Here is a 15,904-nt window from a genome sequence, read left to right on the forward strand (position 1 = left end):
GTTGTAGTGATTCTCAAGTGTCTTTGCCCCAGGCGGAATTACACCGCCCTTACCAGGGGCCGGGCTGAGTGATCTGCTCGGCTTTGCTTTCAGGAGCTTTTGTTCCCTGAGCGCTTTCCGTAGAGTTCCGGAGGACGGGAATACAAATGGCGGCCTCCTGGTCTCCGGCCCGGAGGAGCCGAGAGCCCGGGGCCCCGCTCCCCTGTGCGCCCTCAGCGAACAGCTCCCGGTAACTCGCGTCTGCCCAACCTCCGGCCGCGCTCCGAGCTCACCGAGCTTGCGACCGGTTCAAGGCAACTCCGAGCTGCGAGCTTACTGTCGGCTCTGTCTCTGCAGCCGGCTTTCCCGTTCCAATAACCGCAAGCTCTGCGACACTCAGACACCCCCGATCCTTCTGTGACCCCGCGGGACCTGAGGTCACGCCAACCCCGCGTGGGCTTCGCCCCGGTTTAGCCTCCGGAGCGATGTCCCTCAGCGGAACAGACTTTTAAAAGTCCTGATTTTGTGCTCCGTTGCTCCGCCGCTTGCCGGGAGCCAGCCCCTTCCCCCGGGGTCTATCTTCCCGTCGCTTTGGATTCACTTCTCCGCCAGTCCTACCTTTCAGAAAGTGGTTGTTTTTCTGTTTCTAGAATTGCTGTTCTTCTTCTCTTCGATCTGCCGATGGATTTGCAGGTGTTTGCAATCTTTAGATAAGCTCTCTAGCTGATCTCCTGCTAGCTGAGGTAGTCTCAGCCTGCTACTTCTCCGCCATCTTGACTCCTCCTCCTCGGATAGTGTATTTCTTATAAGAAACAATGCAAGCAAGAGGATTGTATAGCAAAATATTGAAACTACTGAAGGAAAGAAATGATTATTTCAGAGTTCTTTATCAAATGAAAATATTATTCCAAAGAAGAAGATGAAATATTTTCTCTCTCAAACATGATAAAGCTAAAAGACTTTATCAACAATAGACCTACATTCTGGGAAATGTGGTCTTTCAGGAGAAGGAATATAATACTAGATAAAAATACACAGATACATACAAAATACTCTGTCTTATTTTGTCTATTTTTTTAAAGATAATAGACTGTTTAAAGCCAAAGTGCTAATGTATCAGGGGGTTTACAACCTGTAATTGCTCTACAACAATGTAGAAGTAAAATTTTGATAAAAATAGCACAAGGGCTGGGAGCGGGTTGAAACAGAAACAAACTACTGTACAATTCTTACATTGTACCTGAAGCATTATAATATTACCTGAAAGTATACCAGTAAGTTAAAGATGTATACTATAGACCCCAAATCGACCATTAAAAAAATCAAAACTAAGATTTACAGTTAATAAACTAACAAAAGGGATGAAATAGAAACTATTAAAAAGCCAATTAATCAGAAAAAGTTACAGAAAAGAGAACAAAGAAGAGACGAATTAAATAAAAAACAATTAGCAAGATGGTAGATTTAAACTCAAAATATAAATAATCATGATAAATATAAGTGGTCACCATATTAAAAGAAGGGATTGGCAATTTGGATTAAAACAAAAAGGCAAGACCCAAGTATATGATGTCTGGAAGAAACAAGTAAAAGGAAAAAGATGGAAAAGATGTATCATGGTATGAATAATCAGAAGACTGGAATAGCTATATTATTCTAATACAAAGTAGATTTTTTTAAGTTTTTTTATTTATTTGAGAGAGAGAGCAAATGCATGAGCTGGGTGAGGGGAGAGAGAACCTCAAACAGACTCCCCACTGAGCCTGGCGCCCAAAATGGACTGGATCTCACAATCCTGTGATCATGACCTAAACCAAAACCAAGAGTCAGATGCTCAACCGACTGAGCCACCCAGGTGTCCCTCCTACAAAGTAGATTTCTGAATACATAATCCAAAATGTTATGTCCTGAATAACAGAGTAAATCAAGTAAGTGAAAAAAAAAAAAAACTTAAAACACAGCAGGAAACAATAGAAAAATCTACAATTAGATTCGAGATTTTAGCATCCCTTCTCAATAATTATAGAGCTGGAGTGACAATTAGATGGATGATTCATGGGGCCCAGGGTATTTGAACAATATAATCCGCCAGTTTGATCTTACACTTACAGAATATTACACCCAACAAGAGCAGAATACAAAATGCATTTAGCACATTGATGAAAATAGACCATATTTTAGACTTTGAAATAAGTTTTATTGAATTTAACAGAATTCAACTCTTCTAAAGTATGTTTTATAGAAACATAATTAAATTAGAAATCAATAACCAAAAGGATTCTAGACAAATCCCCAAATTTGGAAACTAAATAATATAATTCTACATATTCCATGGGCCAAAAAAATCAAAAGTAAAATCAGGTTAAAAGTAAAAACACAGCATACCAAATTTCATGGGATAAGGATAAAGCAGTGTGTAGAGAAAACTTTATAGCCATAGATGCCCATGAAAAAATAAGAAAAGTCAAAATCATTGACCTCTGCCTTTGTCTACAGAGACTAGAAGTACAAACTAAAATCAGTGTTTGCAGACATAAGGAAATAATAAACACGTGGGCAGAAATCAATAAAATAAAAAACTGAAAGAGCAAATCAACGAGACCAAAAGTTGCCTTTCTGAGTAGGTACAAGAACCAGACTGATTAGAAAAGGGAGAACACAAATTATCAATATTAGGAGTAATACAGCTGTGACAGATATATATCTACCTATTTTTTTTTAAAAAATGAAAGAATATTATGAACAATTTTATATCAAAAACTTGATGATTTAGAGTAAATTGACAACTTTCTTGAAAAACATAAATCAACAAAATCACTCTAGAATAGATATCTAGAATAACCTTATGTCTAATAAATTGAATTTGTAGTTTAAAATCCTTCCACAAAGAGAGCTTCAGGCTGAGTTAACTTTATGAGGGAATTTTGCAAAAGTTTAAAGAAAAAATAATGCCAAGTCTGTATAAACACCTCCAGAAAATTGAACAGGACAGAGCACTCAACAATTCATTCTATGAAAGCAGCATTAACCAGATATCAAAACCAGAAAAAGATATTAGAAGAAACAGATATAGACCAATAATCTTCATAAACATAGATGCAAAAATAACAAAATTTTTCTCATAGAAACTATTAGTATTTTTTTAAAAAGTAATAATGCAATATGACCAAGTAGTGTTGACCCTGGGAACACTAGGTTGGTTTAACAATTGAGAACCAATCAACATAATTCATCACAGTCACATACCAAAGCAAAACAAAACACATGATCATCTTGTTAGATACTGGAAAGTCCATTGACAAAAATAAGTATTTATTTTGATAACAATTCTCAGCAAACTATAAATAAAAGGGAAAATTTTCAATATGATAAGGGAATCTAATAAAAACATACAACTAACACATAGATCAATGGAATAGAATAGAAAATCCAGAAATAAACCATAATTATACAGTTAATCTTCAACAAAGCATATCCAAAAATAACTGATGGGAAAAGACAGTCTCTTTGCCAAATAGTACTGGGAAAGCAGAAACATACAAAAGAACGAGACTGGATCACCTTCTTGTACTATACACAAAAGTAAATTCAAAATGGGTTAAAGACCTAAATTTGGGACCTGAAACCATTCAAATCCTAGGAGAGAACCCAGGCAGTAACAGTGACTTCTTTGACATCAGCCACAGCAACTTCTTTCTAGATATATCTCCTAGGGCAAGGGAAACAAAACTGTCAGGACTTGATCAAAATGAAAAGCTTCTGCACAGTGAAGGAAACAAACAAGAAAAATGAAAGGCAAGCCATGGAATAGAAGATGTTTGCAAATGACATATATGATAAAGGGTTAATATCCAAAATCTATAAAGAATTGATAGAACTCAACATCCCTCCCTAAAATAATCCAATTAAAAATTGGCAGTAGAAACAGACATATCTCCAAAGGAGACATACAGTCACATGGAAAGATGCTTCCTACCATTTACCATTAGGGAAATGAAAACCCAAACTACAATGAGATATCATCTCATATTTGTCAGAATGGGGGAAATCAACAGCGTAGGAAGCAACAGATGTTGGTGAGGATGTGGAGAAAGGTGAACCCTCATGCACTTTTGGTGGGAATGCAAACTCCTGTAGTTACTCTGGAAAACAGTATGGAGTTTTCTCAAAAGAATGCAAAAACAAGCTACAGACTAAGAAAATACAGTTGCAAATCATATATGTGATGAAGAATTTATATCTAGAACATGGAAAGAACTCTTGATAATGTGGCTATGGTTGATAATCCTGATGTAAACATTAGGGTCCATGTATCCTTTCAAATCAGCATTTTTGTATCCTTTGGAAAAATAGTTCAATTGCTGGATCATAGGGTAGTTCTATTTTTTAATCCTTTGAGGAAACACTATACTGTATTTCAGAGTGGTTGCACTGATCTGCAATCCTACCAACAGTGCAAGAAGGTTCCCCTTTCTCTACATCCTTGCCAACATCTGTTGTTTCCTATGTTGTTCATTTTAGCACCATATTTTACACCTGAAACCAATGTTAACTGTATGTTAACTGGAATTTAAAGAAAAAGTTGAAAAAAAAAGAAAAAAAGAGAAGTCACCCTCAAAATAAATAATAATGAAAGAAATGACTCACTAAAAATGGGCAAAAGATTTGAACAAATAGGTTGTGAGAAAAATACATGGATAGCAAATAAATAGGAGAAGATGCTTGACATCATTAATCATTAGGAAAATGTGAATTGAAACAATGAGAAACCACTACTCTCCTACTGGAAAGAATCTAATAAAATAGACTGACAGTGGGGTTGGTAAGAATGTGGAGAAACTCAACTCTGGTTTACTGTGCATGGGACTGGAAGTAGGAAAACAGGGGTGACTGGATGGTTCAGTCATTAAGTGTCCAACTCTTGGTTTCTGGTCAGGTCACAATCTTGGTGTTGTGAGATTGATCCCCATTTTGGCATTGGGGTCCACACAGTGCAGGTTCTGCTTGAGATTCTCTTTCTTGTTCTCCTTCTGCCCCTCTCCCCCCACTTGTTCTCTATCTCTCAAATAAATAAAACGTTTAAAAAAAAAAAGTGGAGGAGCATCTGGGTCGCTCTGCCTTTGGCTCAGGTCATGATCCCAAGGTCCTGGGATCGAGCCCCACCTCGGACTCTCTGCTCCACAGGGAGCCTGCTTCCTCCTCTCTCTCTCTGCCTGCCTCTCCTCTCTACCTACTTGTGATCTCTGTCTGTCAAATAAATAAATAAAATCTTAAAAAAAAAAAAAGTAGAAAAACAGTTCGGCGGTTTCCTAAAAGTTTAAACGTTTACTTACCATAAGTTCCAGATATTCCACTGAGAGAAATAAAAGTGGAGAAAAAAAAGTCTTTACCCAATGACTTCTACATGAACATTCATAGCAACTTTATTTGGAATACTTAAAAAACTAGATGTAACACACATATCCATCACCAGGAGAATGGATAAACAATTTGTGGTATATCCTTATAATGAAACATTTCTCAGTGTGAAACAGTGATTTATGGAACAGCATGGTAAATATCAAAATCATTATGTGAAGTGGAAGAAGATAGGCTGATAAAAGCACACATTGTATGATTCTAGTTCCATAATATTGTAGAAAATTCAAAATAGTCTACTGACAGAAAGCAGCTCAGTGGTTGCTTCTACACAGGCACTAGGGAGTGGAGAGGGGCACGTGGAAGTGAATAATGTGGGCCACCAGGGAAATTTGGGGTGGTGGCTGTGTTCGCTGCCTTGAAATGGTGTGTGTACAAGTATTAAAGTTATTGATTATATTCTTTAAGTATGTGAAATTTATTGTATGTTAATTATAGCAAATAAGTCTACAAATAAGCATGTAAGAAACAAATATATTACTAGGATGCATTTGAAAATCTTGGATTATAACCTTGGTCTGTCTTATTTGACTTCTGTTGTGTCATTAACCACAGCTATTTAAAACATTATTAAAAAAACACTAGGGTTGAATAATCAGTTAATATGGACTCTGAAAAACAATCTGAGGGGTTTGAAGTGGCGGGGGTGTGGAAGGTTGGGGTACCAGGTGGTGGGTATTATAGAGGGCATGGATTGCATAGAGCACTGGGTGTGGTGAAAAAATAATGAAAACTGTTTTTCTGAAAATAAATAAATTGAAAAAAAAAATAATCCTCATGATTATCAGTACCTGGATAAGGATATATAAGAACATAGTTGGTTGTTTGGGTAACTGTTCTTTTTAGTTTATTAAAGTTATTCGTGCCTATCCTTAAACAAAATTATGTTTTGGTCATAATTTTTCTTTATTAATAATTATAGAAGCTAAGATATCTATTAAGTAACACTTCAAGAAGTATGCTATGTTTTACAATCATAGTTATTCACTCAAATTGGACATGATACAACTCTGAGCTTTCATTCCATAAAAAATATTTTAAAGAATTTTTGCAGGATAAGAATTGTATAATGATTTTTTTTTTTTCTGTCAGAGAGAAGGAATCTTGCTTCTGGGACTCATGGTAGTTCAGCTTCTCCCTTTGACTTGCTATATGACCATGGGCAAGTTTATTTGATCTCAGCAAGACACACTAAGCTCTTGTATTGCTTCCATCTTGAAATTAGCCACAGAGGATGGAAACACTGTAGACCGGAATTAAGAAAAGTGCCACTGGATCAACTGTATCCATTTCTGCAAAGGACTATTACATAATGACACAAATTAAAAAAAAAAAAAAGGAGACAAACATTTTCTCATATTGAAAAATAAGCATTGGGCTCTCTTGTTCCCAGGATTTCCTGAGATAGGAAAAAATCATGCTCACTATTGCTTTTTGAGGAGTCTTAAATTTAAAATATAGACTCTTACCTGATAACTGTCTCTACTCTAACACCTGAATTTGGGCGCCTTGCCAGAGACCTTGCTGTTTATTGGTATTAGACGAAAGATTCTGTAGTAAAATTGTCTACCCCACAAGGTCAACTGCCATAGAAAGTGTGATGGGAAAACCGCTATCTTAGAGCAGAGCTTCTCAGATTTCATTGTGCACGTATAAGGAATCCTGTTCATATACAGACTCAGGTTTGGTGGGGAGATGCATGAGATTTGGGGCTTTGGTTGGACTTCCAGTTGGTGCCATTGTTACTGGTCAGTGAATCACACTTTGAGTAAACAAGTCTTTGACTTTCGTTAGGCCCATTGCTGGGATATGAAGATTTGCTCTTCTATCTCAGAACAGCTGTTAGAAAACTCATGGTTGGAAACTATCTGAACCAGTTAGGATTAGGATTGGTTACATGTGCCCACTTGTAGATTCAACAAGATAATTTCTCTTTCATGTAGAAGTCCAGAGGCCAATGTTACAAGGCTGGCATTGTGACTCCGTTGTATCCAAGACCCATGTTCCTTCTATCTTGTTGCTTAGCCAGATTTAGTACATCACTCCAGGGGCCAAGATGGCTATATGACTGGCAGCTGTTTAGTTTTGAGTTGGCAAGAAACAGCATGATACTCTACTATTATTTCTTGAAAATCACATAAAAATTTTCTACTTACAGAGAAGAAACATCATTCACATAGGCCAAATCATGTCATGGCCACATGTAGGTGTCAAGGAGTCTGGGCAGAATGTGCCCATCTCAAAACTGGGATTCTGTGTTAAGCTAGAGGTACGGTGGCAGTGCTGGGTTTTGGGAAGCAACTAGCAGTTCCTGCCACAGTATCGCTGTACCGAGTTTGATTAATGGAGCTACTTTTCTTACTGAATTAAAGCTCAGCCCACTAATTAGCCACGTAACCCTGTACTTAACCTAGACAGATCTTGTGTTTTTTGCTTGTAAAATGAGAGGTGTGGACCCAGAGACTGAAATAGCAATAAGGTCCTAGAGGGAGAAATTAAGTGGAACTGCCACCACATGGTAATGACATAGCGGATGAACTCACTGGCCTGTTTGCCAGGCTAAAATAACATCTCATTCCATCTCCACTCATGTAGAGCTTGCTCTTTTGTAACCTATCCCTCTTGTATCCTTTCATCCATCCTGCCCTCAATGTACAACATGGTTTATTGTGGGTATATGCTTTATTATTATCCTATTTTTCTTCCTTCATAGGGATAGCACTTTCAAAATATTTACTAAGTAGTAGTAAAAGAGTAATATCTACTAAAATTTGAAAAATGTTATTTATTTAGAAGTTTCAGCTGATGTTTAAAGGAGGGCCCCTGGTTCCAGTTCTGACTTGAATAATGAAGGTTATAGATGTAAAACTTCAAGGAATATAATACAAGTATATACATTTTTTTGTCAGATGACATTATCTCTTCTGTCTCAGTGAAAGAACAAAGTTGACAAGTCCTGAAGATCACATTTAACTTTTGAAACTTAGGAGAAGGGTTTCATCAGAATATAAATGTTGTACAATTTAGAGAGTTCATTTAAGAGTAGAAAAAAAAATCACAGTCCTATGAAGATTTATTGTATGTTTTGCATTAAGCCCTATAATATTCCATAAGATTCATGTGGTTTATAAAATACCATATTCTAACTAGAAAGCACCCATGCCTAATTCTGCTTAAGCTATTATCACTGAGTGTATATGTCTCTGAAGGTCTGTACATATGTGCAACCTTGCATAGGGAATATGTAATAATCTACATGAAGGCATTTTATGAATCAGCTTTTATCCTCTGTTATAAAGCAAATTAGACTCTAGGGACTTGTGTATTTATTAAATTCGGTTTCCTTCACTTTCTCACAAAAAATAAATCTATCCTTCTTTTGAAAACAGTTCCCATGTATAAAACTAGAAACTAAGAAATCATGTTTTTTAGGCTTCAGACTTTTCTATTTTATGGGGCATTTTAAAAAAGAAAAAAGTCTCAGATTTAGAAGAACTTCCAAAATTTACAAAATTGAGATATAGATATTACTATAATTTGAGGTAATAGTCTATATGCTTTTAATTTTGATTAAATAAGTTTTTTTTTTTTAAAGTCTCTACATCACTCAGGGGAGCTTGGGTGGCTCAGTCAGTTGAGCATCTGACTCTTGGTTTTGGCTCATGTCATGACCTCAGGGTCATGAAATTGAACCCTGTGTTGGGCTCTGAGCTCAGTGGGGAGTGTGCTTGAGATTCTCTCTCTCTCTCTCTCCTCCCTCCCCCCCATTCCCTCACTGGCTTTCTCTCTCTGTCTCAAATAAATAAATAAATAAATCTTTTGAAAAATAAGTAGGGGTGCCTGGGGGTGCTCAGTCAGTTAAGCATCTGCCTTTCAGCTCAGGTCATGAACCCAGGCTCCTAGGATCAGGTCCCACATTGGGCTTCCTGCTTCTCCTCTCCCTCTCCCTGCTTGTGTTCTCTCTTTCTCTTTGTCAAGTAAATAAATAAAATCTTCAAAAAAAAAAAAAAAAGAAATAAAAGTCTCTATATCAGAGTTCAGCCAGGAGACAAAAATAAAACAAAACAAAAACAAAACCACACATGGTAATTCAAGCAAGTGAAGTTTATTATAAAAAACTGTTACTTTGTAGCTAGGAATTAACTACTAACAGGTAAAGGGAACTCGAAGGAATACAGAAAGAATGGATAGAGTAGCTGCTGACTGTGACTAAGGCAAAGCACCCAAGGAAAAAACACATTTGGAGAGTGTGTGCCACTGCCCCCTGGATGGTGAAGCTTGCTGAAGAATTTCAGCCTAGTAAGCAGGAAACCTCGGGCTGGGATGCCAGTGCCATTCACCAGGAATCAGCTAGAGCACAAAGGGAAGCTGTCTTCTACCGTCTTCCAGACTCTGGGATACTGACTGCGGGACCAGCCAAACTTGCTTGGAGGCTGCAGCAGGTGCGCTGCTGAAACTTGCCAGGTCACTGGGCACCACTGGGTGCTCAGGAGCGAGGAGAGCACACTGAATAGAAGAAGCAGCTCTTCTGCCCCAGCAGCCCTCTCTCAGCCTCTGCTGACAAATTTTAGCGTGATGCCAGTAGACAAAGAAATGTTTGGAGAGCCCAGCTTCAGTATCACAAGGCAGAGCCTTGAAGGGTGAATTTGGACCTGAAAGGTAATACACTCATAACTGGAAAAATCACTGTATTTTTAAAAATTTGAATAACTGAACACAAATCACAAATATGAATGATTAAAAATAGAAGAGTATGATTTTTTTTGCCACTGCAATCTGGAGAATAATCACAGGGAGTAATGCAGGGAAATAATAGTTGTTGAAACAAATTCTGAAAACATACCATAATTTAGAAAGGATTTCTTGTCTAGAGGGTCAAATTAAAGCATTTTAATAAAATAGAGGCATTTTAATCTGAAAGATCTGAGAGATTAGTCAGTCCAGTTCCCTTATTCATAAAATTAGGGGGAGCCTGAGAACCAGAATTCAATGATTTGTCCAGGGCTAAAGAGTTAGTGAAAGTGGCTATTCATTTGTTCAATGAATATTTAAGAAATGCTCCCAGGTGCCTGGTGTGGCTCTGCATATCCAGAGGTATATGAACAAAATATACCCTGAGCCCACAGAGCTTGCACTGAAATTGAGAGAGTCACAAAAGGATAAACAAATGAATACATAATAATTCAGGCACTAGACACATGTGATGACAAGAGAGCAGGATGAGAAGACAGAATAATGACGGGGGAAGGGAGAGGCTGGGTTATTTATTAAGAGTTTTGTTTATTTCAGAGAGAGAGAGAGAGAGAGAGAGAGGACAAGCATGAGCAGGGAGGAGGAAGAAACAAACTCCCTGCTGAGCGGGGAGTTCGACATGGGGCTTGATATCAGGACCCTGGATCATGACCCAAACGGAAGGTAGATATTTACCCCCTGAGCCACCCAGGTGCCCCTAGGCTGGGCTACTTATATTGGTTCCATTTGGACAGAGATCTGAAAGGAGTTGTCCCATCTTCCAGTCCTGAATACCCAAATAGACAATGGCTTTTAACAAATTAAATATATTTCCTAGTCACATCAGAACTTTTGTATTTGTATTCATGTTTTTATGGATAGAATACGTTTGAATCCACTTAGCCATCAAGGGTGAATGGTGCCATCATCCTTTTTCTCCTGTCTTCTCTTTATAAAGAGACCTTCGGTTATCTGTTCATACAGTTTCAGTTGATAACACTTCAGAAAACTTCAAGCAGATGTAGCTTTTAGGAAACCTGGTTACAATGGACACAAGCTATACCTCCAAACCTCAGACTGACCGCATATTTTGACAAGTTTCAACTAGTTTACTAGATTTCTGGCTGTTTGGATATTATACATGTCTTAAGGGCAATGTTGAAGATGTTGAAAATCACTCAACAGTGTCCTACATAAGACGATATTTCAGCACTGAGATATTTCTTAATTATATGAGTTTCGACTGGGTGTGTAAGCTGGGAATAAACGTTGCTGAAATACCACAAACAATGTTGTGATTTTGTGCTTTAGAAACTAACTGTAGACACAGAAAGGGAGCTGAACATTTGGTGGTTAATGTGTGACCAGGCTATTTCCTGACAAATAGAGCTGACTTTAAAATCAGTGTAACTGATATCACTGTCAGACTTAAAAACTTCATCTTAAGTAGGCAATGTAGAGATGCAGATATGCAACTGAGTTTGGGAAACTAAAAGAAAAATTACCTCCTTGTTATTCTGAAAATGTCATCAAATTTTAATTTGATTTCAACTGGACGTTTTGCAGGTTGTACTAATCTTTATTTCCCTGTAATTGGTCATTCATCCTGTTCTAACTTTTTGGTTAGTGACCCTGTTAATCAATTGTATTCATGTTCTGATTTGTCAAAATTTTATTACTTCAAAGGAGATTTAAAATTCTGTAGTCCTTGAAGGAAATTTTTTTGCTTTTCAACTGATTCATTGGATTCTTTTTGAGAGTTCATTGGTTATTAAAATCATTTTCTTGAATTGCTATTTACTAGCATGTGAAAGAAATTATTTGGAATTTAGGCAAAATTGTGATACAAATGGAGATCTTTGAAATGTGTTCATTACCTTATTCAGAGCTCTATTTTGGGGGTTTTGTCATTAATTCAGCACATTATGTGTAAGGGCCTTAAATTCTGAGACCAAATCACTACCAAATTCAAAGCATCATATGATGGAAATAATAACTGAAAAATTCTAAATTCTCTATCTTTTAATTCTTGTAAGTGTGAAAGTCAAACTAATGCATCTCAGTGCTTACCTTTCAATGATCAAACAACCAAAGACTCAGACCAAAGAAATATTTCCTTTCCTGATTTAAAAAAAAAAGAATAACATGTATAATATAATAAAAAAGGGTAGAGTATCTACCAGAAAACTGCCAATTATAATTTTTCTCTTATATCTCATCCTAATAAGTTTTTAGTTAGTTTTCTAAGCAAATCGGGTGATAATTAAATGTGCCTGGAGGCCTCCTGGAAACATCCAATTATTCCCCTCGTGGAAATCTTCCCCTCAGTTACAATGATGACAGACAACTGCTGGGCTTGGAGTTATGTTGACCACATTAAAGAAAAAAAAATATTTTGTACAGCGCAATGAACGAAAAGGACAAAACTTTTAAATAAGTTCCTCATCTCTTTTTACTTCTCAGATACATACCTTATGTTGAATAGCCAGATCATTTTATTATTGCAAATGCCACGGTTGTAATCTTTTATTGCTTGCAGTAGAGGCCTACAGCATTAAGTTAGTATAAAATTACATATAGTTTAATATATCTGTACAACACCTTTAAACAAGCTTCTCTAGGCAAGAAGGTTATCCGTCTTATAAATCTATTATTCCATTGTACATCTTGATAGCCTAGCATTGCTTCTAGCCATGTTTAAGCATTAAATAGTGCATTATTATTTCACATAAATCAACCAGAGATGTGTGAATTCATAAATTTTACATTTGCACAGACAGTATTTTAAACGTTTTACTGCTTCGTGGGAACTCAGAGCACAAGCCAGTACACAAATCAGGACCTGAGAAATTTCAATAAAATTTAATATCACAATTACATCTTCTCAAAGTCAATGCATGCATATTTTAGAAGCATTTTAACTGAGTCCAAAAATAAAAGTAAAATTTGAGAGGTGGTTTTTTGGTAGCAAGTTTGTCAGCTATTGTTATAATAAGCTAATGAGCACTTTGGCTTTTTATTCTTTATAGCAAGATGGTATAAAGAGGATAAAGCCTTATAAAACTTTGAAATGAAAGAAGAAATGTCTTAAAATCAGAAATGTTAGTAATTGTAATTTACAAATATAATGCAGATGGAAGGTAGTGCAGAATTGATAAGCTTGTATTATAATTAATATACAGCTTTATAGTTGGAGACTGAAATAAATGTTAAAGTCATAACTAAGGCTATAAGTTATGGAAGGATAAGAATGAGGACTTTTTCAGGTGTTTTTAGGTGATTCTCTCTAATTTGGAAGAGAGCTACATTCTTTTTCTTCTTTCTAAGCATTTTTGTGGAGGGGTGGGATGATATTTGATGTTTCCTCAAAGTTTTCATTATTTTCCCAGAAAATGTTCCTTTTAAGGTTTTGTTTAGTAGGAAAAGCCTATGAAATTTAATGTACTGGAAGATTTCTGCTTTAGCATGTGTGTAGTGAAAATTACATTCCTGTCGAAATAAGTCCTAATGCATATAATTAACTGAACAAATGCCACACTAATTTGAAAATGACATATTTATCACCTAGAAACAGGTAATGTAGAAAGATAAATTGCTGTGAACATAGAACTTCCTTCCAATCATCATCAAAATCTGGGCAGAAGCTGATAGAAAGAAAAGAAAAGAAACATCCTCATGAATTTTTTTGGACTACTCTTTGCTAAGACATTTTGCAGAGTTACCAGTAGCTGATTCCTGGGGGAAATAAGCGACAAAGGATAGGTAAGAACAACACCCTACTGTGGACCTTTCCTTTTGTAGTGAGTGATTGTTTGTGGTGAGGATTTATTACATCAGGAAACCAGTTTCTGTTTTCCTTTATAAACTTTAGATATTTTCTCCACCATTATGAATCCGCCCTTTCTTTTTTGATGGACTAAAAGTTCAAACCCAAGGTTAACAGTACCAGAAGATCATTGTTTAGAGATTAATCTCTTTAGGGTGATAAGCAAAAGACAGACACAGTGAGTCTTTAGAACCCTACAGCTACTCAGAGTAATGACAAGCATTACCATACCCAGGCTGGCTTTGGAATGTTAAAGAAAGCAGATCTAGTTACCATCCATAAAAAACTAATGGAAACTTCTCTCTTACTCTGATGAATGTTGAAAATGGAGTGGCTTAAATAAAAAATCACTTCCCTTATTATGATGTTTGACTATTTAGCATTCATTGGTTTGGGGTCCATTTAGTTTTTGATGGTATTGCTCCTCCTAGTTCCCTTTTTCCGTGTGAAAGTTTCATCTTATTGTCTGGGTCTAGACTATCAAGGATATAAGGAAAAAAATGATTCATTATAGAAATTACATTTTCTGAGCTAAGCCAGAAGGCACTGTCTTTACTTTAGCTCTTGTATAAGCAAGACTTAGTGTTATGTATATATTTTATGTGTATATAATGTTGACTTAGCAATATATATATTTATACCACACAAGTGGCCCATGCTACCATTACGCAAATCCCTCTATTTTTCAAAGGCTATATGGAAAAAATTGATGGCTGAGGAAGGAGCATGTATAAACAAACATGTTTAAAAATTCTCAGTGTGTGTCAGTACCATTTAAATAAATATGTGCTTTTTTTTCATAACAAACATTACTGGTTAGAGGGGAAATTAGAAAGAAGGGATGGACAGAGAATATGTTGAATTCTAAAACAATGAATTTGTTTCATTGCTCTCTCTTTTTAAAAAAAATCTGGTTGCAAACATGGATGTTTCTGTTTGAAATAGAAATGGATTCTTCTGTTTGCTAAATTCATGGGTTCATTTTCCACTGGAGACACGGCAATTAAATTTTTAAAAATAAACTTTAGCACACCAGAGAAAGCACTGTCTTTGTGTTTTATTGTTCTATCTTCTGTTTGCATGTTTATTAATTCACCTCAAATAAAATGTTCAGGTTTAAGGAGAAATGAAGACAGTGGGCCAAAAACAAATCAAGAATTGATTGGTCTTAATTTTCATAAGTTTCGCCTCTTCCTATCTATTTTGTTAGACACGTTCATTAAAGATGTATTGTAAGCTGTTACAGTGAAAGTGCCATGTCTTTTACACTATTCATCTCCTCAAATGAGCTACATATTAATAATTCTTAGATTTTTGTTAGAATCGGTACAGTTAGGTAATAGGAAATAGGAATAGGATATTGCCTTTTATTAAAAAAAAGTACCATATTTTATAAATAAAGCTGACCACTATAAGAAGGTAGGCAATGTGACTTTTTTTCTTGTTTGTTTTCTTTTTATGATGAATTGTTACTTAGCTAATTATATCTGCTGAGAGACAATATGGCATAATAGAGACAGCACAAGTTTTGTATCACAGTACCTTATTTAGAGGACAGATTCTGTCATTTAACATTTCCCAGGACACATAAAAAACTGTCCACCAAACTTTCACAGTCTAGACTGATGGCTGGCAAGGACATACCCTGCCAGAACACATGTCACAGTGTCGTGCTCCTGCCCTTCCATAGAACTATTGCGTAGATTTGTACAGTTGGGATTCAAACCTGGTTCAATCTGACTCCAGTGACAAGGGATCATACCACTCTATCTTCACCTACAAATTGATTAATATTGTTTGCCCCTTGAATACAAAGGAATGGAAGCATTAAAGGCTCTGTCTTAGCTCAGGTTCTTCAGAAAACAGAGAATGAGGCAAAGATTAGACTCCTGGTGCCTGACTTGAAAGGTACAAACTCAGGGAAAACAACAACCAAACAACAACAACAAC

At 36.3% G+C, this 15,904-nt stretch overlaps 1 pseudogene; it reads left to right on the top strand.

Moving 5' to 3' along the window:
- Positions 1 to 9,665: 9,665 nt before the first annotated feature.
- The window catches only part of LOC122907904, a 41,710-nt pseudogene continuing 35,471 nt past the window's right edge, over positions 9,666 to 15,904 (top strand).

Source organism: Neovison vison, chromosome 1 (assembly GCF_020171115.1).
Source record: "Neovison vison isolate M4711 chromosome 1, ASM_NN_V1, whole genome shotgun sequence".
In the NCBI taxonomy this organism is placed as follows: Eukaryota; Metazoa; Chordata; class Mammalia; order Carnivora; family Mustelidae; genus Neogale; species Neogale vison.